This window comes from Sphaerodactylus townsendi, linkage group LG04, assembly GCF_021028975.2.
Source record: "Sphaerodactylus townsendi isolate TG3544 linkage group LG04, MPM_Stown_v2.3, whole genome shotgun sequence".
NCBI lineage: Eukaryota > Metazoa > Chordata > Lepidosauria > Squamata > Sphaerodactylidae > Sphaerodactylus > Sphaerodactylus townsendi.
Window position 1 is genome coordinate 140,100,969 of NC_059428.1, and position 24,937 is coordinate 140,125,905.

General features: G+C 48.2%; 1 protein-coding gene and 1 long non-coding RNA gene across 3 annotated transcripts in view; one reads left to right on the top strand and one right to left on the bottom strand.

Annotated features, from left to right (window-relative positions):
- The window catches only part of EMP2 (epithelial membrane protein 2), a 102,725-nt gene that overhangs the window by 44,447 nt on the left and 33,341 nt on the right, over positions 1-24,937 (top strand). The window lies entirely within an intron of this gene.
- Positions 203-24,937, bottom strand: LOC125431550. The gene is made up of 3 exons (XR_007244316.1): positions 24,810-24,937; positions 24,580-24,671; positions 203-233 (listed from the first exon to the last, which is right to left on the bottom strand). It is a non-coding gene; the product is annotated as an uncharacterized LOC125431550 (long non-coding RNA).

The window sequence follows — 24,937 nt, forward strand, 5'->3', positions numbered from 1 at the left end:
TTGAGTGGGCCTCCCATTCCGTCTTTGAGCATGCATGCGGCCCTCTTTCCCTCATGCGAAATTCTGACACACGCCAGCTCAAGAAAGTTCCAGGAATAGCGACACTTACGGCTGTCAATTGTAGCGATGAATAAAGCGCCCGCTGAGGATTATGTGGAAGATGATGATGAATGCCAGAAGGAATCAGCATTTTTGCACAGAAGGCGGGGAATTACTTCAGGTGGAGACGGAGTCTGTCCAGAGACAAGAGGAAAACAGAGACAAGTTGGGAAGCAGCAGAGGAAGAATCCTGCTGGCACTGTTGGAAGCCGGCCTGCGTACACACCGGTTCCTTTCTCGCGAGCAGCACCTTTCCCCTTGTTTTATTAGCCGCGGCAGCTTGTATTTATAGAATCATGCATTTGTAAAAGAGCATCCTGGCACCCTCCCCCAACACATGCTGGCGCAAACAAAGTTGCACCATCAGAAGAAAATGGACACTGAATAACACCAACAGCCACCTTTGACTGCACTGCCCGGGTAGAGCTGGGATCTTAATATTCAAGTCATGACACACGGGATATGGAGATGGGTGCCCAAAGGGCAGGGCCGTCTTCCTTCCCCCCCATCCCCCCCCACCCCACGCTCATTTTAAAGCTCATGTGTCTAAAGATGTTTTCCTAAAAAGCAGCGCCGTCGATGGCTTCCTGACAGCTGGTGGCGACCGGCGGCCGACTCGCCACTCCGGTTTCAGGTGGAACAAAAAGAAAACAGTTTAGAAGCGGAAGCGGAGTCAGCAGAGACAGAAGTCTGAGACGTTGCAGCGGGCTGGAAAGGAAGGGCTTGAGTGAGACCACGAAGGCACGCCAGTTTACTTCAGGGCAGAGGGGAAGGAACCTGTGTGACTAGAAGGACCGGCCCTGCCTGTCTGGGGTCGCGCCCCCTCCCTTTTCAGCAGATATGTGTCTGTATCTCCATCTCCCATGTTTTATTTATCATCGTGGCAAAGCAGCAGGTTGAAAGGCAAGCAGGGGCAGGCTTAGAATAGCGTCAGAATGACGGAGCCCCAGAATCATTCATGCCACTGCTGGGCTACAGGGCGACCCATCAGGTATCGGGCAGTTGAGAGGACCCCATAACCCATAGGTGTCAAACTTTGCGGCCCTCCAGATGGTATGGACTACAGTTCCCATCATCCCCTGCCAGCATGATGCTGGCAGGGGATGTCAAGAATATGAATCCCTGCTGACCCCCATTTGGAGGGCCGCGAATTTATTTACCTGTGCCATAACTCACAGCTGATTTCACCCCACCCGTCAAGAGACTCAGGCGGCCAAAGAGAATCCAGCATCCACTTTTTTTTTTGGGGGGGGGGGGCTTTAGAAACCGCGAGGAGCCACTCCAAAATGTGACCCAGGGTGATAAGCCCCAAGGTGGCTCGAGGGCTAAAACCACCCCCCCTGATCACCAAGGTAAAGAGGTTTACCAGTAAAAGAGACAGAAAACACACTGCAGAACTAGAAATCAAATTAGATTAACTGAAGCTCCCTATGTATTTTTCTCAATGGATGTATTTAAAACATTTTATGTGCACGTTTCCACCCAAATAGGGCACCCAAGGTAAGTGAACACGAAAACATGTCAGAGGTGTTCCTCCCATTACGGAGCAAAGTGGGCAGTTGACCAGGAAGCCCCCTTGTAGCAAGCGCCAAAAATGCAGGTTTGTTTGTAAGGATAACTTTGCTGTATTTTCAGTGTTTTTTTCGTTTTTTGGCCTGGGGGGGTGCAGTTTTTTAGCTGGCAGCACCAAAATTTCAGGGATTTTTTTTTAAAGGGAGACTCTGCTGATGATATCACCCAGGTTTGGTGAGGTTTGGTTTTAGGGATTCCCAAAAGGTATGGAGTCCCAAAGGGAGTGCCCCCATCTCCCCATTGACAGTGGGAGCTAATAGGAAGATGGGGGCTACACTCTGGAGGGTCACTAGCTTTGGACCCCCTAAAACCAGAAACTTCACCAAACCTGGGCTGGTATCATCAGTAAGGCTTCCTGAGCCTCCCCTGAAAGTTTGGTGCTGCTAATGTAACAATTGCACCCCTGAAAGCAAACACCCCCCCCCCCCCCAAAATTTCCCCAGATTTTCCTTTAAACACCACCCCCTTAAATTCATGGATTTAAAGGGAGAATCTGAGGTCCCGAGTTTAAACATTGAAAGTGATGCTGTTTCAAGGTGGGGGAGAATCCACCCCAAAATAGCATCACTTTCAATATTGTTTAAACTGGGGACCCCAGATTCTCCCTTTAAGTTTAAACACCATTGAAAATGATGCTGTTTGTGGGTGGATTCCAGCATCAATTGTTTAAGCGAAAGAGCCCAAATTCTCTTTTTAAATCCACCTTAAAGGGAGAATCACAGGGTCTAGTTTAAATAACATTGAAAGTGATGCTGTTTCCCCCAATTGGGGGGACTGGACCTAATACATAAAATGTTTTACATAGCAGTAATAAAACATTTTGAAAGCATTTTGAAAATGTTTTCCAAAAAAATTATTTCTGCTGTGTGGCATGGCCTATTGCCATGTCCAGATTTGTGAGTTGGGGCATGTTCTACTCAATGAGATGGTGACTTTGAAGCGACCTGGTGGGAAAAAATCATTGTTTGGTCCTTTTGATTGGGGGGGAGGGTGGTCACCCATGGGGGGGGCATCAAACTTAGGTTTTGCCCAGGGCTCCAGTTTGCCTAAATTATGCCACTGGAAACATGGGGACATAAAAAAATGCATTTGGAAGACTATAATTCAGCAAAAAAACATGTAAATGCATAAATTAATGTATTTATGAATGAACAAGAACCTCGGCAGTAAAAAAAATCTTTCCAAGGTGCTTGAAGCATTTACTCTTTTGTGGAAGCCAGAGAAAATGCACAGCTCTTGTCCATTCAGGTGTACAAGCAATAAAGGCAACAACATAATTGTGGATGGGGGGAGGGTGGGGTCAAAGGCATGAAATGAGGGGGGGACCCATTCCTGCTCTAGACCCTGACACATTCAATTGCTGAAAGGGAACAGAGGGGGAAGATGGAAATGAGCAGCCTGCTTTGCAAAGGTGGAGTCTATTTCTTGCCCCTGAACCTCTCCTTTGGCTGAAAGGTGAAGTGTAGAAAACCCAAACATCCTCCAATGTCTGCTCCCCTCTCATTCGCTGCTTCCCTTTCACATCCTGCCCAACTTGGCTTCAGAGAGCCTGACCTTTGGACCTAAGCTGGTCGAGGATAAACGTTCCCATCTCCCTTTCTACCAGACTTGAAGAACTCCAGACCACAAAAATGGGAATCATTTCAGGCCTTCGAGGCATCAAAAGCAGAAGCGATGTAGTCTCCGCATTCTCCCTCCACTTTGGAAGCAACACTCTTTGCATTCCAAAACCCAGCACATTTTAAAAAGTTGCCAGTGTGCTATAGTGGGATGAGAACAGGAGACCCAGGTTTGAACCCCCACTCTGCCACAGAGCCTGCCAAGTGGTCACCAGACCCGTCTCAACTGAGCCAGCCTAGCAGAGTTATTTGTGGACACAATGGAGGGGAACAGAATGATGTAAAAGCGGCTTTGAGCCCCCATTGGGGAGAAATATCAGGTATAAATGGAAACAAACAAATAAATAAAATCTACATCACTGGGTTTTGTGCAACGGACTGACTCCATGGAAGGCAGGTTCATATGCTCTAATGTGTCCTTGGTGCAGGGTAGTGTTGTCAGCTCCAGGATAGAATCATAGAGTTGGAAAGAGAGACCCCCCAAGAGGCCATCAGTTCCAACCCCCTGCAATGAAAGAACACACCATCAAAAGCACTCCGGACAGGTGGCCATCCAGCCTCTCTTTAAAAACCTCCAAAGGAGGAGACTCCCACCACACTCCTGGCCCCTTCCGCTGCACTTAAAATAATCGCGTTTTCCAAGCACTTTCACAACTGTTTGCAAGTGGATTTTGCCATCCCTTTAGCTTCAAAAAGGCTTACTAGAAAGCAGTTTGAAAGTGCATTGTTCTGCATGTCTTGAGAATAATTTCTGAGGCAGTGAATTCCACTGTCGAGAACAGCCCACAACTGACCAGGAAGTTTTTCCCTGATGTTTAGGTGGAATCTCTTTTCTTTCACCTTGAATCCATTACTCCCTGGTCTCTGAGGTAGCAGAAAACAATCTTGCTCCCTCTTCGACATGACATCCTGTCAAATGTTTAAACTTATGGCTATCATGTCCCCCCTTAACCTTCACTTCTCCAAGCAGGAAACATCCCCAGCTCCCTAAGCATCTCTTAAATTGGAGGCCATGGATTCCAGACCTTTGTCCATTTTAGTTTGCCCTTCTCTGGACACATTCCAGCTTGTCAGTATTGTTGTTAGGTTGCGGTGCCCAGAACTGAGCGCCAGAACTCTAGGTGAGGGTCTGACCAATGCAGAGTAGAGAGGTACAATTACTTCCCTCGATCTAGACACTGCTCTCTTATTAATTTAGCCCAGAATTGCATTGGCCTTCATGGCTGCCACATCCTGCACTGCTGACTCACTTTCCACAGGTTGGGGAAATATCTGGAGATCTGGGCAGTGGAGTCTGTGAGGAGGTGAGGGGTTTAGGGAGGGGAGAAACTTCTATGGGGTTTGACACCAAAGATTCCACCTTCCAAAGCAGCCATTTTTTCTTCAAGGTGAACTGATTTCCAGTTTTTAGGCCCAGGAGAACCGTTGAAGACGAATGCAAGGCATGAAGGGTTACTGTTTGCAATCCCAGAGGGCAGGACCAAAATTTTTGTTAATATAGAACTTTAGCGTTTCTATTGCAGAGTGTATTCAAGCAATCAGGCCAAACTAAAAGAGGCTTTAAGAACTGGAAACCTACCCAGAGTTTAGTTAGCCACTTAAAAAAAAAAATTTGCACTTGAACTATGCTGAAAGCAAGTGTGTTGATTTGCAATGATATGTTCAGATTTAAAGTGATCTAAGAAATTGTACCATGGCACTTATATTGTTTAAAAGTCATCTGCTGTATTTTTTTGGGTTGATAAAGCTAAGAACTGTATGTAAATAAATTTGGTAAAAGATTAGAGAATCTGAATAATGAAAATCTCTTTGAATTGTAAATATATTCATATTGTAAAAGATTGAGGGAAAAAACCACAAATCTTAGCGATGCGTTCCCAAGTCGCGTTCCCATGTTCAGTGCACCCACCCCAGATCAGATATTAGGGTGGATTCACAGTTAGGAGACTCTGGCTTCTACGAAAATGCTAGCCACCACTTGGAAACTGGCAATCCCTAACTTACACGGGCTGTTTCCACATGGGCCAAAAAAGCTGGTAAAAGGACTGTAAAAACATGCATTATCGATTGGAGAGTTTGCACGGCCGTCGGCTGCAGAAACTTGATCGCGGCAACGCTCCAAGCGAAGATTTACAACAGTTTGTTCGAAAGTCGCCAGAACTCTGCAGTCAACAATTGTGCAAAGCGCCACGCCAGGAATCGGTGCTGAGCAGCCAGTGACTTCTACTCAGGAAAAAAAAGCGAGCGCCGTTTCGCTTTGCACAGCCGTGTGAAGCGCTGGGGTACGAAAGCGGATGTAATGCGACCTGTCTACAAAGCACCCACCTATCGCGGAAGCAGCCGTTGCTGCAGCATTGCCAGCAGCACCGACAACTGCTTACGTTGTGATTGGCTGTGCAGAAGCAGCCACAGTCTTACATAAAGAGTTTGCTCAAAAGCTCTTTAGGATTTATAAATGCAACCTTCCTGCTCTTGCAGGAAACCCTCCCCTGCTGGAGCTTTGCAATCATTTCACATTAAAAACTTGCTTGGTTTGCAAAAAAGAATGAGAGCTGTTCGTTGTAGGTAGGTTTTCCGGGCTGTCAATGGCCCGTGGTCTGGTGGATCTTATTTTTTAACGTTTAGCCGGCATCTGTGGCTGGCATCTTCAGAGGTGTATCACAGAGGAAAGTCTGTTTACACGCATGTCCAGTGAGGAAAGGACTGTTTTGTAGTGGGGTATAAATTGTCATGTCCCCGAGTGGGGAACCAATCAGAAAGTGTTTGGAGTGAAGCAGATTGGTTCCCGGCCTGAGGACATGACATTGGAACATGACCACATTACCCCATATGTCCCTACCCCAGGCCCTCTAAGCTCAGCAGAGGCCAGTTTGCTAGTAGTCCCTGGCCCCTCAATGATCGCGGCTGGCCTCCACACGGGCCAGGACTTTTGCAGCCCTGGCCCCTGCCTGGTGGAACACTCTTCCTCCAGCTGTCCGGGCCCTCACCGGGACCTTGGTGAGTTCACTTGGGGCCACGAGACAAGAGTTGTTCCTTGAGACCTTTGGAGTGTCCAGCCGCTGACTGTCAATGCCCCCTCCATCCTCCTATGTTTGGGCCTATTGCCATCTATGTGACCCATGCTCTTCTCCCCTCCTGGGAGAGGTCTAATAGGAATTCTTGGGCATTGTTTATTATTTGCTGCATTTTAAATTTAATTTTAAATTATTTACAGTCTACTATGTATTTTGAAATTATGTGTTGTCAACCTTAGGAGCCCTTAGGGGATTGGTAAATTATATAAGACTGATAAATAAATAAAAATAAATTTAAAAAAATTTATACTCTACTAAAACAGTTCCTTCTCACTGGACACAATGTGTAACAGACTTCCCTCTGTGATACACCTCTGAAGATGCCAGCCACAGATGCCCGTGAAGCGTTAGGAACAAGATCCACCAGACAGCGGCCACACAGCCGGGAAAGAAGCCCACCACCAAGCTGAATCCGGCCGTGAAAGCCTTCGACAATACAATGAGAGCTGAGATTTTTTTTACAAATGTTAGCCCTGTGCCGCCAATAGCACATTCTGAACTTTGCACAGAGTTCTCAGGAAAGAAAGCTGCACAGTCAGTCTTGGAGCACAAATGCCTGTTGTTTGGAGCAAACAGGCAGATGTTCACACTAGATGGAAGCCAGTCCACTGGTGATGTGCAAAAGGAAAAAAGAGGCTTACCATCTAGATTACGATGCGTGAACTAGATCCAGGAGCTTGTCAGGCAACCTTCAATCTGCTTCAGCGTCATGATTCCGTGTCAGAGAGCCATCTGTTGCTGTTTGCAAGACTAATAGTGCCTCAGCATTTGATGATAGCACCCAACCCAGAAAATGTGTACTTTGCAAAATGGGAACAAATTACCGTTGTTCCCAAGCAAATATCAACCCTCATTTGCAAAAGGAGACACGCTAAGGTGGAATGTTTTGAAAATCCGGGTGGCAATGCAGGCGGGGGAAAAACACAAATATTTGATTAAACACCCATTTTTCTTCAGCTCCGGATGGTTCATGCAGAACAAAAGACGGTTATTAGTCACACTAGCTCAGTGGTTGCTCGGCCTGCAGAGCATGACCCCTTTGGGGAGTTGAGCGACCCGCTTCACAGGGGTAAGCCTAAGACTCTCTGTATCGGTGTCCTCCATCTGCAAAATGGATAAATGTTAGGGTTAGGGGTCACCACAACATGAGGAACTGTATTAAAAGAATTGGCGGCATTAGGAAGGTTGAGAACCACTGCACTAACTGAATGCAGAGAGACGGTAGCCTGGCATAAGCCAATCTCATTAGATCTTAGAAGCTACAAAGGGTCAGTACCAGTGCCACGCACGCCGGTGCACCTCCTGCTGGAAGCTGCTTCAAGAGTTCTCAGCACTACTGCTGAGAGGAGGGGCAAAAATCACGTGGCAAAATCGCCAATTAGTAACCCCCTCTGCGGCGCATACCAAATGCCAGTAACCTACTCGGGGAACCTGTGAGAACCTGCTGGATCCCACCTCTGGGTCAGTACTTGAATGGATATCATAAGGAAAGCTCTGCAGAGGACCAGCAATGGCCAACCACGTCTGCTTCTCCCTTGCATCGAAAAGCCCCTTTACTAGGGTCACCATCAGTTGGAAATGGCGAAGCAGCGTCACTGCTTGGATGGGAGACCACCAAGGAAGGCTCTGCAGGAAGACAAACCACCTCTGCTTCTCGTTTGCCTTGAAAAGCCTTTTGCTGTGGTCACTGTTGGTTGGTTTGCAGCAGTATAGCACTGACATGTGTGGGGAAGGCTACCTGAGTGATGGACCTTTTCACAATGGTGTGGATGTATCTCAGACTGTTGACCGCTTTATGCATTTAAAATACATTGCTATGACCTCGGCTGTGAGTATGAGGCTGATTGTAGACCTGCTTGTTTTATTTATTTGTTTAATTAATTTTTCACTACTTTCCCTCTTCTAGGGAAGCCAGGGCAACCATGGGGAAAACCATTTCCTTGTGGTAAGTGTATGGTGACCAGATGTCGGCTTTTAGCCGGACAGTCCCGCCTTAAAACAATTTGTCCAGCGTCCACTTAGGTTTTTTTTTTGAACCGTCCCAATTTTTGGAAGGCTGCCGCACTACCTTCTGTGGCGCGCCCCAGAAGGTAGTCGCGACAGCCCTCCAACTGTGCACGCGGCCAGAGACGCGCACTACAAGAGCTCCTGTGAAATCTTGGCGCTTATCGCGGCCGCCAGGTCCCCGGTTTACAAAGGTGATGAATCTGGTCACCTTACAGAAATAAAAAGTGAGACAGTTGGAACAAAAATAACTTTGAGGTCTGAACTGGAATTGTCTGGCCAGGAAAGGGATCTCTTGAGGAGGTCATAGTGGAAAATTCCGTAGCGAAAATATAAAGGCAGCGTTTGTTAGCGGTGAAAAAGGCAAACTTTGCTTCTGGGAATTATTAAGAAAAAAGAATGAAAATATAAACAACCAATAGCAGAATGCTCCAGAGATATATAGATCTACGGCGTAGCTTCTAAGCGTTGGGTGTAGCATTGTGATTATTACTGTTGTGGTTGTTGTGATCATTTATCATTATTTGTTGCCCTTATCATTATTCAATTTGGCATGCCAATATGGCTACAAGAGCTGTGAAAACACCAGCTTTATTACCATTTTAAAAATCTCGAACAACAACAAACTAATTAACCTGACGTATACTAAATACTAAGTCTTAAAGTATCTTGTAAGTATGTTTGAAAAACCAGAAAATTAAATATATATATATATGTAGTTTTGCCATATCTCAAAAAGGATATTCACCAGAGCTAGAAGAAATGGGGAAGATGACTGATTTAATGGTTTCTCCTGCCCTTCTTCCAAAGAGCTCCTGGCAGCTTACAGTATTCTTTCATCCTCATATACACCCTGCGAGGGAGGCTGCATTGCAAAGAGAGATGGGCCCAAGTTAAGCACAGCAAGAGAAGACTTGACCTGGCTCTTTAACCCGCTAGGCAACCCTGGCAATCCTAGGCTCCAAGCAAAGCATTGAAACACCCTCCCTTGTGAGAAAAGGCTAAAAAAGGGGAGGGGCTTTTCTGCTTAGAAAATGATAATTAAAGGGGAAGGGGGCTTAATAAGAAGTTTATAAAATTAGGCATGGGATGGAAACTGCAGCGGGAGAATACTTCTCCCCCTCACGTGATATTAGAACTTGGGGGCATCCAGTTAAGTGGATGATAAATCCGGCGCAATCCAAAAGGAAGGCCTGGAATTTACCTGCGGGATTCACTCCTGCAGGAGTTTACCCACCCGTCCTTCTGGTTTTTAAAAAGTGATTGGATAGACATATGGAGGATGGGTCCATCGATCACTGCTTGCCAGAAGAACCAGATTCAATCCTTCTGAACAGTGGGGAGGACACAAAAACCACTTTGCCCACTAGTGGACCCTGCTTGTAGACCCAGTGACCATGGCGGCCCAATGAATTCCAGATAGGCGGCCCAAACAAAGTGGGAAACAGGTATGTGTTTTTGTGGTTTTCTTGACTATTCGAGAGGTCTGGTCGGAATGCAAGGTGAATAAATAGCTTTTCCTTCAGCAAGGGAGTGTCTTGTTGATCACTTCCCACTGCACAAAAGCGGGCAAACAAATTAGGACTCAAGAGCAATGCTCCACTTTTTAATGCTTCTCTAGATCAACAAACATAATAACCTGAGTACTCAATATGTATGCCAGGCGAGGCTCTCTAAGAAACCTCAGGAACAGCTGATGCACAGACCAGTCTTGATCTTAATGGGAGGAAACCCCATCAAGTCTGCGGCCTCCTCTGTCTACCCCACTACCCCTCCACTAGGGTTACCAACTCCAGATTAAGCAATTTCTGGAGATTTGAGGTGTCAGAAGGTTGGCATTTGGGAAGAGGAGAAAGAGTTTGGATGCTCCTTTCCCTTCCTCTCTCCACAACAGGCACCTTGTGAGGCGGAGTGGGGCTGAGAGAGTTCTGAAGAACTGTGACTAGCCCAGGGGTCTGCAACCTGCGGCTCTCCAGATGTTCATGGACTACAATCCCCATCAGCCCTGCTGCCCAGCCATGCTGGCAAGGGCTAATGGGAATTGTAGTCCGTGAACATCTAGGAGAGCCGTAGGTTGCTGAACCCCTGGACTAACCCAAGGTCACCAAGCAGGAATGTAGGAGTGCAGAAACACATCTGGTTCACCAGATAAGCCTCTACCACAGTAGGAGTGTGGAAATACATCTGATCCTGGATAAACCTCTGTAGGAGTGCGGAATCAAACCCGGTTCTCCAGATTAGGGCACACCTGCTCTTAACCACTACACCACACTGGCTCTCAGCGCGAGTGTAAAAGCCACAGGGGTCACCCTCTGCATTAAGCTCTAGGTCCGTGGTGTGGTGAACCTTTGGCACTCCAGATGTTATGGACTACAATTCCCATCAGCCCCTGCCAGGTCTGTCTAAGATATTCTGTTTTCTCAGTGGTAGCCCCAGGACTATGGAAAGATCTCCCCCTTGAGGTGCAGCAAGAGTATTCTTTAGATGCATTTTGAAAACTAGTAAAAGATGCACCTATTTTCTCCTGGCCTTTGGTGAAGAGACAGTTTCCCTATCCTGGTAACAGGAGGATTTTTAAATAGGTTTTATGAATTTTTTAAACATTTTTTAATGAATTTTAACATTTTGTGGATTTTGATAGAGTTTTAATGAGTTTATTGGATTTTAAAGAAGTTGTATTGTTATATAATGTAGTTGTTTTTAGGCTGGTTGATATTTTATGACTTGTAAGACCTCCTAGGTATAAGTGAGACTACAAATACATACAAATAAATACATCACCTCTATGGTATACCATAGAGACCACCTCCACAAAGTGACGCCCAGTGATAGAACAGATCCCTTGGACTTCTGGGAGAAACAGAGAAACTGCCAGAGATTGTGGCAAACCCATCCCTTGCTGGGAAGGAAGTGTGAAAATCCTACATGGCACGTCCTGGTCGACTCCCTGCAGGTATCAACTAGACAAGCCCAGTTCTGATTTCAAAACTCCTTTGCCGAAGGCCATCAGCAGGTGAGCCAACCTGCCGCTGCAAGAACTTCCAGCTTTCCAGAGAGGGCCTCTTAGAAGCTGCTGGTTTACAGACCCCGTCAAAACAAGACAGGAATGCCGTTTGGGAAAAGGAATGGTGCAACTATTTCAAAACAGCTTCATGAAGTCATTCGAGAGCTATTCACAGGATATTGCTTCCAGAGCGATTGGAGGCCAGGCCAGGGGGGGAGAGACTTTGCATAAAACGCTGGACGCTACATTGCGGGTTCCCGGGCTTCAAAAGGGTCAAGCATTAAACACTCCCGCACAGCTTCATCTCTCCATGGACTCGAGTGGCTCGTTCAGCTCCTGGTTTTTCCTGGAATAAACGGCCGAGCGAACCACTGCTTTCTCAGAGAGAGGCTGGGCTGTTCAAGCTAAATCTCTTCGGAGGTTTGTTGCTCAAGTATGTTAAACCCTCACCCCCACCCCAGCAAGATCTCTCTCCCAGCATCCCTCAGAAAATATGGACAGCTGCACTGGAAAAAAGTGTTTTTAAGGGAGCCTCTGTGGCTGACTGGAAGAGCCTCTGCTTGGCATGCCAAAGGTAAGTAGAGTTTGATCCCTGACATCTCCAGTTTCAAAAGGACTAAGCAGAAGATGATCTAAAGGACCACAACTTGAGACTCTGGAGACCAGTCTGAGGACACAATATTGGCCTCAGTAGACAAAGGGTCTGATTCATGTATGCTCCTAGCACAGGGGTCTGCAACCTCTTGCTCTCCAGATGTTCATGGACTACAATTCCCATCCAGCCCCTGCCAGCATAGCCCAGTGGGAGTATGTAGTCCATGAATTTAGCCTGAAGAGCCGCAGGCTGCAGGCTGTCTAACAGAAACTATCAGGGGGAAATGGCACCAGGGGACAATGCACCTGCCCCAGAGTGCCCCCCTGTGCCCTTGCACGTTCAGGGATGGGGTTGGGGCAGGGGGGGCTCAGGCCGACCACAGCAGCACCTATCCAAGTCTACAGCAGAGCTGCCCCCCCCCCCCGTCCTCCCTGCAGGCCTCCTCCTGGGGAGGGCAGAAGTGGAGCCTACAGGGAATGAGGAGCTGAAATTAACAATGGTGAGAATTGACACCCGGGAAGGAGACTGAGGGTGGGAGGCGATTTTGTTGTTTTGCTCCTGGAGTCATGTGACACACCCACATCCCCATGAGATGAAATGCTTGAGGCCTTGGGCAAATACAGATGTTTCTTGCCCTGACCCCCTTCCCCAAAGCACACCCACTACCCCCTCACGCCCACCCCCCATTGCTACACACTGATGTGCCGGAGCCAGCAATCTTTTCCATACAGGCCAACATTTTCCGAAAGAAACCAGGTAAAATGTGTTTTGTTTGATGCTGGATGGGAATCCACATTCTCCAGATGCTTCCAGCGAGCCTGTTGAGCTCCTCAGATGTTCCGCGATTAGGGGCAGGGGAATGTGGTATCCCAAAGGCATGCTCCAGGAGTATTTCCGTTTTAAAAGTGTGTTCTAGGAAAGCCCAAGAATCCTAAGAAGCCCGTTTGGGGGAGCTCCACTTGGCCCAGTGAGGAAGCGGAGAAGCCCCAAATGATGCAATGCCACAGGGCTCATGCAGAGAGCACGCACAGATGGAGTGGGACCGACCAGCCATCATTCCACACCCACCCACCCACTTCTCCAGGCCAATCCGACCAAACCTCACCCTTTGGCAAGACCTCTCCAGAGAATAGAGTCAGGTCTCTTCTTTGTAAAGCAGGGGAGGCAAGAGACTCAGCTCTGCCCTGTGGGATCCATCGCCAGTTCTGCTTCCCAGGTGAGCCCTTTAATCTCCGGGGCTCTGATCTCTATTTTCTCATTCCTGCCCTCTTTTGTCTGGGTGATTGGCACTCCGTCTCGCTCCTGGGCACGGCTGATGAGAGGCAAGCTGGGGAGGGGAGGAGTCCTCGATATCCCCGTCTCTCTCTTTCTAAAAATTCTCCTTGTGCAACTTGCTCCCACCTTTGGGTGCACCGAACGTTCATGGCTCAGCCCAGTGAAACTCCAGTGACAGCGTAAACTTCCGTGAACACTTTCCCAGGCTCTTTAGAGTCCTCAGGGCCTCCTGGAACGGAGGCGGGTTGAAGAAATCACTGCTGACGTCGGAACCGGGGCCTTATTGGCACCTCGGCTGACCTAGGCTCAACGTTGGCAAGACCTGAACTCAACCGATTTGCTCCAATTGCAGAAAACTCCACAGCTGTTGGCTGGGCAGCCACGGTTGCAACTTCCTAGAGCTCTTAGGGCACAGGTGTTAAACTCGCGGGCCTCCAGATGTAATGGACTACATTTCCCATCATCCCCTGCTAGAATCATGCTGGCAGGGGATTGTGGGAACTGTAGTCCATTACATCTGGAGGGCCGTGAGTTTGACACCTATGTCTTAGGGGTTTGCACCGTCCGGCTGTTGCCAACCACATTACAGTGGGTTATATCCACACTGCAGGAGGCAACATCAGGGGTCTTCTTGTTGGAGGGGGCACGGGGACATTGGGAAGGGGAGACGCCCAACTGGGGAATCAGGGCAATATGTATTAACTGAGCCCGGGAAAGAGCGAGCATTAAATTGTTGGCGATGTTGGCTGTTTAAATGTGCAAGGATCCACCTATGCAATGAATATGCTCCTCTTCCTCCTCCTCCCTCTATTTAATGACAAGGAGGCCACCAAAACTAGGTCACTCACAGAGGAGATGGAGTGGATCGGCTTGAGGGACTCCCTCAAGTATGCAGACAAATACAAACTCCCCCCACCACTCCCCGATTTTTAATCCACCCTCTTTCCAAACAAAACATGCAAACACAAACACCATCTACGCATCATATATTCACTTCCAACTACCTCATCTTTGATTAAAAGTTATCTCTGGGTTCATGCATATATAATTAAAACATTAATTCAATGGTTATTTCCTAAGTGAATTCTAATAGTTACAATCTAGTGTTGTCTTTAGGTTTCAAATCCTGTCACGACTTCTCTATTTGAATAGGTTTTCAAAAGATATTCCGTAAAAGGTTTCAGTTTTCTTTTTAAAAAAGTGTTCAAACTATTCTCCCTTAACAATGTCGTCAATTTCGCCATTTCTGAATATTCTGTAACTTTCATAATCCAGTCCTCTTTTGTTGGTATCTTATTATCTCTCCATTTTTGTGAATATAAAGTTCTGGCTGCAGGTGTCATACACATAAACAAAGCTCTACGTCACTTAGCAAAGTCCTCCTCCATAATGCCCAACAAAAAAGCCTCAGTTATTTTTGAAATGGCTATCTTCAGAATCTTCTGTAGTTCCTTAAGTATCAGATCCCAAAAAGTCTTGGCCGCTTTACACATCCACCACATACGGAAGACCCCTCTTGCTATTGACACTTCCAACTTCTATTAGACACACTTTGGCCCCTTCTGCACATGCAGAAATAATGCACTCCCAATCCACTTCACAGCTGGATTTCACTGTGCAGAAGAGCAGAATCCACTTGCAAACAATTGTGAAAGTGGATTGAAAGTGCGTTATTCTGCATGTGTGGAAGGGGCCTTTGTTACATTTTTGCTATCTCGCTTTTTAGACAGTTCCACAAACCTTTCTCAATTAACCCCCCCCCCCCATTAACCCCCCAGATCCTCTCAGTGTACCCCTCTATGCTTCAAGAAAAGAGAGAGCAGCTGAGAAAATTGGAAATGTTGAGAATCCCTTTGCTCAGACTGTTGAGAGCTTAGAGAATACTGGTGTGGGGGGGGTCATGGGGGATCAAGTGCCATTTCCAAAACTGTATTCTCTCCCGTCCTCTCTCTCCCCCATGATCTCTCTCAAGACTCCAGCCTGTCACTGGCTCAATCAAGTATGATACTAGTCCTATTCAAAACTCAAAGTTTTCCATGTGCTCTTGATTCTTTTTTCCTCCATGTAATCCACCTGTTACATTCAAAGCTCCACTTAATTCACAAGGCAAAGCCAGCATGGGATAGTGGTTAGAGCACAGGTGTCAAACTCCCGGCCCTCCAGATGTTATGGACTACACTTCCCATCATCCCCTGCCAGCACCATGCTGGCAGGGAATGATGGGAACTGTAGTCCACAACATCTGGAGGGCCACGAGTTTGACACTTATGGGTTAGAGCGTTGGACCAGAATCTGGCAGGCCTGGGTTGGAATCCCCACACAGCCTTGGAAACGCACCTGTGGCTTGCCACTCTCTCGGCCTAACCTACTTCGCAGGGTTGTTGTGAAGATAAAATGGAGAAGAGAACTATGTAAGCTGCCTTTGGGTCCCTGTTGGGGGAAAAGGCAAATATAAATAAAGTAAATAAATAAAAAGGGATGTACGTCCACTTGGCGACAGCTGCCAGAGCAACCATACAAAGCGGTGGGGGAGGGGCGTTTACTGGTCTTGGCACTGGTTTGGTTGCCAAGGATAGATGGTGGGTTCTGACTTGCTTTGGGTTCCTCACCCTCAATGAAAGATGTCTGGAAGAGGAGAGGAGAAGGCTGTAAGACTCTTCAGGTCTCCTTTGGGGGAAAAGGTTGAATGTAAGTGAAGTAAATGGGTGGTTTGCTTCATACTGCCGTCTCCTTTTGGGTGGAAAGATTTGCAGAAAAGGTTGGTAATGCAAACAGACATGGATATCCAGGCTTGCTTCCAAGCAAGCTGTTCCCTCCACCAATTCTGCATGAACACACTGAGTTCTACTCAGAAACGTCTTTTTCCCATCCCCTCTCATCAGGCGGTGTGAAAATCTGGGCCTCCTCTGTGGCTGCACCAACAAATCTTGACAGTCTCCCTCACTCGAGGCCTATCGCGAGGCAGGCGAGTCCGATTTGCTTCAGCAAGGCTGTTGCTGAAAGTAATTCAGGTGCGGTTATCCAATAAGTACAAGGACAGCGTTGCTTGTTATTTATTTGTGTGCTGGCTGCAATTCTTGCAACCTTGTGGGAATATTTTTGCAAGCGCGTTAATTAAGAATTGGGCCGAGCTCATTTGAACATCGCTTGCTGCTTTAATAACGTCGTTTGCTGCTCCGAGCTCAGAGGAGCAAGTTATAAAGGATCAAAAAATAAATAGTGGCCTTCTGTTTGGAAACTAGGCTGTGCCCCTCCAATCAGCATTTGTGTGTTGTGTTCTTAACAGCATGCTGTGCGGAAATGGGCCTTTTCAGTTCAGATTTGAGAGGAAACTCTGAGATGGAAATTCCATGGGTGAAACTGTCCCAACTCAGTTGGGTCAGCTGGACATGCATTCTCTGCTATGTGGTCTTCTCTCTTCAGCAAGCAGGCCTCAATGGTGGGCCCTTTTGGAGCAGCAGTGGCATAGTGGTTAAGAGCAGGTGTACTCTGATCTGGAGGAACCGGGTTTGATTCCCTGCTCTGCCGCCTGCGCTGTGGAGGCTTATCTGGGGAATTCAGATTAGCCTGTGCACTCACACACACGCCAGCTGGGTGACCTTGGGCTAGTCATAGTTCTTCGGAGCTCTGTCAGCCCCCCCTACCTCACAGGGTGTTTGTTGTGAGGGTGGGAAGGAAAAGGAGATTGTAAGCCCCTTTGGGTCTATTTACAGGAGAGAACTCTTCTTCTACTTCTTCTTTCCAGTGATGCCTCTGAAACTCTAGAGTTCCATCCCTTACAATGTCCATTTGGGCTCTTCTCAGTTACTTTTAGAAGACTAGTACACGCAAACACATGACACTGCCTTCTACCAGATCGGCCCTTGGTCCATCAAGGCCAGAATTATCTACCCAGACTGGTGTCATGCCCTTGGACTGTTCAGTCACAAGACTCTGCATTCAGTTGATTTCTTTATTATGAAACAGCATCAGGAATAAGCACGATGGCCAGAACTAAAGCATAAGCAACAAAGCACCCTCCATTACACCCCGCATCACGCCCCACGTCACATCACCCCACCACAACAACCAGCTCCCAAGGGGGAATGGCACCCCACCAGTCCCGCAGGACCCAGAGGCAAGGCAGTCTCCCCGCGAGTCAAAAACAGCCTGCATTCCCTACTACTGGCGGATCTGCAATAGCAGGTGTCCAATGAGCTGACAAAGGCATTGCCTGAGAAGCAAAGAGGAAAAACATAAGCACCGCAAGGAGGGAGAATGGGAAGAGAAGGGTTCCCACCTCCTGGGCAGGCGGCAGAAGACATGGCAGAGGTCAAACTGAGGGGCTGATCATGACAACTAGCAGCTGCTTTGCAAAGTGAGTAAGACTTACACAACACCTACTATCTGATTCTTTTAGCGAGGAAGATGCCACGCAGTTAGTGTAGCCTTCTGGTGTGCCATGTGTGAACATATGAAGCTACCTCATACTGAATCAGCCCAACACAGTCCAGTATTGTCTACTCAACCGGCAGCAACTCTCCAGAGTCTCGGGCTGAGGTCTTTCACATCACCTAATACCTGTTACCTTTAACTGGAAGGCGTTGCTGGGGATTAGACGAGAGGACCAGCAGTGGCGTGGGAGGTTAAAACTTCGATGTATCTAATCTGGAGGAACTGGGTTTGATTCCCAGCTCTGCCGCTTGAGCTGTGGGAAACTTCTCTAGGGAATTCAGATTAGCCTGTGCACTCCCACACACGCCAGCTGGGTGACCTTGGGCTAGTCACAGTTCTTCGGAGACTCTCTCAGCCCCAGCTACCTCTGGGGTGTTTGTTGTGAGGGGGGAAGGGCATTATAAGCCCCTCTGAGTCTCCTGCAGGAGAGAAGGGGGGTATATAAATCCACCCTCCTCCTCCTCCTCCTCCTCCTTCTTCTTCTTCTTCTTCTTCTTCTTTGGCCGGATACTCCCTTCCCAACAACTTGAAAGCTTAAGCTTTTCCCAGGGGGTGCTAGAAGTTGGACTGTTGTTGTGTTAGTTCTGTTGACTCTGGCTGAGGACTCAATCTTTTATACCCTGGATGTTGGATACATCATCAAAGATTAAATCTAGATCTGCTTTCTTTTTTTTAAAAAATCTGCAACTGTGATATTACAGCTGCTGTTTTCTGCCATTGCCAGCTTCTACCATATTTTGTGCTTTAGAACAGCCTCGTCGTAAGTTGTGAGTGTTTTCTTAATTGCGGTGAGAATATTTCCAAAAGGTGGTTTGTGTAATTTTGAAATGACTGGAAGAGAGGGGTGGGCGGCTGGGGGGGCACTTGCAGATGTGTGGGAGTAGCTGGCGGGGTGAGAGGGAGTCGGAGGCAGAGGCGTGCCAGGGGTAAATATGGCCCGAGGACAAATTGTCTCCGGAGACGCCCTGAGGCTCTGCCCCCCCACCTCCAAGCTCCACCCCCAAGATGCCACCAGGCTCCACCCCCACTGCCCTCAGCCCCGCCCATGTCACCATGGACATGGGCCAGGTCTAGGGTGCCCCCCTCCCAGACTCTGTCTGCCAGCTGGAGCTCCCAGCAGCCACCCTACAGTCTCTTCTGACCTCCCCTCTGGGTAGGCCAGAAGAGACTGCAGTCCCGGCCTCAGAGACTTGCTTTTTATAAGCACTGAGGCCGTGGGTGGAACCCAAGGAGCAGGAAGAGGTGGGACCTCCAGACCCAGCTTGTGCACTCCCACACACGCCAGCTGGGTGACCTTGGGCTGAATCACCGTTCTTCGGAGCTCTCTCAGCCCCACCTGCCTCACAGGATGTTTTGTTGTGAGTGGGGAAGGGAAAGAGGTTTGTAAGCCCTTTGGAGTCTTCTTACAGGAAGAGAAAGGGGGGGGGGATATAAATCCAACTCTTCTTCTTCTTCTCCCTTTGAATTACTCTGGTTGTACTTTTACTCTCTGTGTGTATTTTTGCTTCCCAGGCAATTCATTATCAGCCCATTGGACACCTAGTGTTGCTTAGATCTTTGTGTTGTGGGATGTTGGCTGTTTTGACCCCAGCGGAGGCTGTGCTTGTGTCTAGTTACAGAGACTGGTTGGGTGCCATCCCCCTTGGGAACCAGCAGTCAGGGGTGGTACTGTGTGACATGGGAGCATGACAAGGGGTATAACGGAGGGCGCTTTGTTGCTTATGCTTTAGTTCTGGCAATGTTTATTCCTGATGCTGTTTCATAATAAAGAAATCATCAGAAGACAGAGTCTCATTACTGAACAGTCCGGGGGCACGACACCTTTCCTTTCATTTAGGCAGCAGACCAAAACACGCTTTCCCCCCCAGGCCTTCTGATTAGGGGGGTTTATCTGGGTGATGGACTGTGACGTGTGGCAATCCCGTGGGGGTTTTTAAAGCAAAACGGCATCTAGTGGCGGTGGCCATTGCCTGCTTCTGTCAAGCTACCCTGGACTTCCTTGCTGGTCACCAGTCCAAGTATTAACCAGGCCTGACACTGCTTAGCTTTTGGTGAGGCCGAGGCCCCTTCCGCACATGCAGGATAACGCACTTTCAATCCACTTTCGCAGTTGTTTGCAAGTGGATTCTGCTCTTCCGCACAGTGAAATCCAGCTGTGAAGTGGATTGGAAGTGCATTATTTCTGCATGTGCAGAAGGGGCCAAAGTGTGTCTAATAGAAGTTGGAAGCGTCAATAGCCAGAGGGGTCTTCCATATGTGGTGGGTGTGTAAAGAGGCCAAGCCTTTTTTGGGGGGGATCTGATACTTAAGGAACTACAGAAGATTCTGAAGATAGCCATTTCAAAAATAACTGAGGCTTTTTTTGTTGGGCATTATGGAGGAGGACTTTGCTAAGTGATGTAGAGCTCTGTTTATGTGTATGACACCTGCAGCAAGAACTTTATAAGTTCAAAAATTGAGAGGGAATAAGATACCAACAAAAGAGGACTGGATTCTGAAAGTTACGGAATATTCAGAAATGGCGAAATTGATGACATTATTAAGAGAGAATAGTTTGGACAATTATTTTTTTAGAAAACTGAAATCTTTTACGGAATATCTTTTGAAAACCTATTCAAATAGAGAAGTCAAATCCAGCTGCAAAGTGCATTGAAAGTGGATTGAAAGTGCCTTATTCTGCTTGTGCGGAAAGGGCCTTAGGGACAAGAAGAGGTGGTTTCCCATTGCCTGCTACTGCATAGCAACTCTGTGGACTTCCTTGGTCGTCTCCCATCTGAAGACTAATCCGGAGCCACTTGGCTCAGGTTCTGAGATCTCAAGAGATCGGGCTAGTCCTTGTTGATGGCTTACCCATTTTTTAATGGTCTGATTCTGCTTCACAGCCATACAGGAAGAATAGTTTTTATATGACTTAGGCTACTAACGGTTTGTGTATTAAAATGACTTGTAGGGGTCCTCGTGGCTTGATTTCGCATCGGGACGATGTTTTAGTTGCAAGCCGCCTTGAGCAGGGCTCTGAAAAGCTTGGAAAAAATAGAAAATAAATAAAGCCCTGCTTAAGAAGAGCTAAGTCTGCTGATTCCAAGGGACTCACACTGGAATATCTCTGCATAGGACTGCACAGTAAACCTCCCAAGAGAGTTTGCACAATTGTGCCGAGAGGGGGTTACTAATTGGTGATTTTGCCACGTGATTTTTGCCTTAGTTACGCCCCTCCTCTCAGCAGTAGCGCGCAGAACGAAGCAGTCTAGCAGGAGGTGCACCGGCATGCGTGGCAGCCTGCGCCTGTGTGCACTCGTTTCCCGCCCAAGGACCGGCAAAGCGGCTGCGTCCTTGCCACAGCCCCGCCCAGGAATGCCCGGTCACGCCCCCGTCGTGCCCCGCCCAGCCCCATTGGCGCTACACCACAGTTTGAATCCCACCACCATGGGAACCTGTTACTAAAATTTTTGGATCCCACCACTGAGTGGATGCATATCTGTTGTATATTCTAGTGGGAATGGCCACCAAATCCCTCCACCCTTGTGTCCTGCTAATGCCAGTCCAACTTCGATCTCCTTCTTGCTTGCCCTAAAATCATTTTGCTTGGGGCGGGAGAGTGCGTGACTAGATAGATCTCTGCAGGAAAAGCTGGTCTGCCCTTGTAAACCCCCTGCCCTATTCTCTCTCCCCCTCCCACCATCTCCCATCTTTGGACATGTCCCTTTCTCTTCAAGGGAGACCGATTCATCCACACTGAACAAGAGTGCCTCTGAGCATGAGCAAAGCAACTACAGTTTCCTTCTGCAACCAGGGAAAAGAGCAAAACAGTCAAATTGACCTCAGCACTTCTAAAAGAATCCTCTTCCGATGCCAGTGTCCCTAAAAGGACAGACTGGGAGGAGGGAGGCTTTTAAACCCTTTGCAGCTGACATTTGCTATTTGAGCACAACTCTTAAACTTTACAGCGATCCTTGGTTTTTGCTGTCGCTTGCCTGTCGAAACAGCGTCGCACCAAGCAAAAGGCAGAACGAGAAAACCATTCATTCGCCCACACTGCTTCCCTCTCCTTAATTTTGAATTACTACTTGAATTACGAAAAGAGCTCAAGGCATTTCCTCCAAAATTACCTGCACAAAAGGTGTGCCCCAAAAGCTCACCCAGGCACTCTGGCAGTCTCACACACAATATCCACCTGCAAATGGGTTCCTGTGCAGTTCTCAGAGCGGATCTGCATGCGTGTTGTGCTGGTCTTGTGAACTGTTCAGTCAGTGCTCCGACAGCGACACAAAATCCGTAGGAAATGGGTTTAGTGCAGTGATGGCGAACCTATGGCACGGGTGCCAGAGGTGGCACTCGGAGCCCTCTCTGTGGGCACGCACAAACAGAGTTCATCATATGGGGGGCGGAAAATCACACACACACACACACACACACACACACACACATATCTAGGCTGGCCTGGGCCACTGAGCACGATGTGCGCGCACCGCAGTGAGCAGGGGGGACTCAGCTAATGGGCCTGGTGCCTGTGCTCTGGGTGGCTGCTGCCAAGGGGCGGGGGGGGGGCGCAGAGGAGGCAGAGATGCTAGAGAGGCACAGAGCGGTGCGCACGGGACTTGCTGGAGGCTAGAGCAGACTGGCCCCTGCTCGAGCGGGTGGGGCGGAGGAAGAGGGAGCCAACCAGTTTTTTCTAAACTAAAACCTCAGGATTCAGGTTAAATTGCCGGGTTGGCACTTTGGGATAAATAAGTGGGGTCTGGGTTGCAATTTGGGCACTCGGTCTCAAAAAGGTTCGCCACCACTGGTTTAGTGGGTCAGTAGCCTGTTCCTAGGGGCTCCCGATGCAAAACCTCACACAGAATCTTGTCATATGGCAAGGCAGTCCGAAAGTGTGCCAACTTGTCTCTTCCCAAGATCCCCACCCAGAGAAATCTTCTAAACTCGCCGGGGTCTGCAACCTGCAGCTCTCCAGATGTTCATGGACTACAATTCTCATGGACTACAATTGGCCATGATGGCAGGGGCTGATGGGAATTGTAGTCCATGGACATCTGGAGAGCCACAGGTTGCAGACCCTACTGAGGAATGGGGAAACATCACCCTAGCCGACTTCAACATGGACTGCCGGAGCTAGCCTCAAACCCTTCCTTAAACTGGAGCAGACTTACACATTGCATTTCCTATAATCCCACAAGAGACACCCTCTGCCATATTATTTATTTCTTTATCATCCGGCCGGCGCTTCTCACACGCAGACGCTTAAAAACCATTTGCACAGTAAATCTTAAAACCAGTTCCTAAAAGCCACTACACGATTAATATTCGACATATTCGATACAAGAAAATACAGTAATAAAAAGCATTGAACAGGCCACCTTGCCGGACCGTGCTCTATGAAATGGGGCAGAGAAAGGTATGCTTTACAGTCTCACGTCTAGATTAATCGTCAATCAGTTTTGTTGCTGCGTTTTAGAATTCCGAAAGGAAGAGGGCATATTTTATGCTGTAGAGGATTGTTTTTCAGCTCTGTGTTCATACTCTGGGAATCGGAGCACATGGCACTAGAAATGCCACGTCTGAATTAGTCTGTGGTCTCAAAGATGAGCCCCTCAACCTGTCCAAGTCACCTTATATCAGTTTCTCTGGAGGAAATGGCTGATTTAGAGGGTGAAGTTTAGGGTTGGATCCCTGTTGAGACCCCTCCCTGAGCCCAAACCTTGCTCTCCCCAAATCTCCAGGAGTTTAGAATTATAGAGTTGGATGGGACCACAAGGGCCGTCAATGTCCCAACTTGGAGCCTGCAATGCCATGCCAGGGGGCCACTCAGAGGAATGGAAGTGACATTTTTGAGTGCGCTCTGAGTAGTTTTCAAATACCTCCACTGGTAGTGAAGGAAGGAGTTGCTCTAGCACAGGTGTCAAACCCGCAGCCCTCCAGATGTTATGGACTACAGTTCCCATCACCCCCTGCCAGCATGATGCTGGCAGGGGATGATTGGAACTGTAATCCATAACATCTGGAGGGCCACGAGTTTGACACATATGCACGAGTTCAGACACATCACATTTCCAGGGGATTAGAGCAGGAGAGGTTATTTGTGTGCAGGTGAAATATATAATGCACGGATCCCCTTCAAACGTCCCAGAATGGAGACCAGCCATTTTTTTTTTAGCAAGACAAGCCCATCAGAACCGAGGCAAATGAGAAAATGTACAAGGGCAGGGAAACATCTTTGCTCAATATAATGGCAATCCCATTTGGGCCCACTAGAGGGAAGCCGGGAGTTAATGAATTTTTAAAAAATGTTTCAACCGATCCCTCTTAACCCTTTGGGGGCCAAATCCCAAGCCCCAAAAGCCGCTCGTTTGCACAATAAAAGTTTCTTTTTTAAGAAAAGAAAAAGTTACTCACAAGCACTTTCTCACAATATCACGATGATAGCTGGTCGCTTTTTAAACCGGGGGGAGAAAACAAACCGGGGGGGAGAGGGAGCGGCGCAAAATCAGACTTCAACCCCCAAATATAAATCTATCCTTTCTCAAATGGAGAAATCATTTAAGGTTCCCTCTTGCGGGGCTCCTCCGGCCCCCATCCACAAATGGCAACTGTATTGCGGAGGGGGGGGGGGTGAAAGGTGAACCCCAAGAGAGCTGCAGGAAGCCTTCCCGCCTCGCCCTTTTGCAGAGGAGGCGATTCTTTGGTTTGAACGGATTTGTCCCAAACTTCCTTCCAGGGAAAAAAGCTCCATTCTTCCTCTCTCCCCCCCCCCCTTTTTTTCTTTGTTAGCAAAGTACTTTTCTGGTGAGGCTCCTTGCCTTCTCCCCCTCTTCCTCCAGCCTCCCTTTTGGCAAAGCCAATGATCCCCCCCCCCAGCAGCCCCCCCGTCCCCCCCAGCCCCCTCCCCCGGCTGTGGCCACTCACCAGTGGGGCTGGAGCGGAGGCGACGGCAGGGTACTGCGGCTGGCGCTGGGGAGCCCGTCTGGAAGCAGCACGGAATGATGTCAGAAGCCAAACTGGGTGTGGAAAGAAAAAAAAATATGATTTTTTTTTTCAAAAGCGCCTCTCCAGCAGCTGCAGGGAAGGGCGGAGGGGAAGAGACTTTGGGGAGGGTTCCCCCGAGGTCAGCCAGCTCACCCCCCTCTCAAACCCACTTTCTTTGCCTCCGGCGCGACTGGAGGGAGAGACCAATTTTGAATTTCTCCCGCCCTCCGACCCATCCCCCCCCCCCTGCGCAAAGCTGTGCTCCAGATGTGCCCCCTCAGGGGGGAGTGGAAGTTGT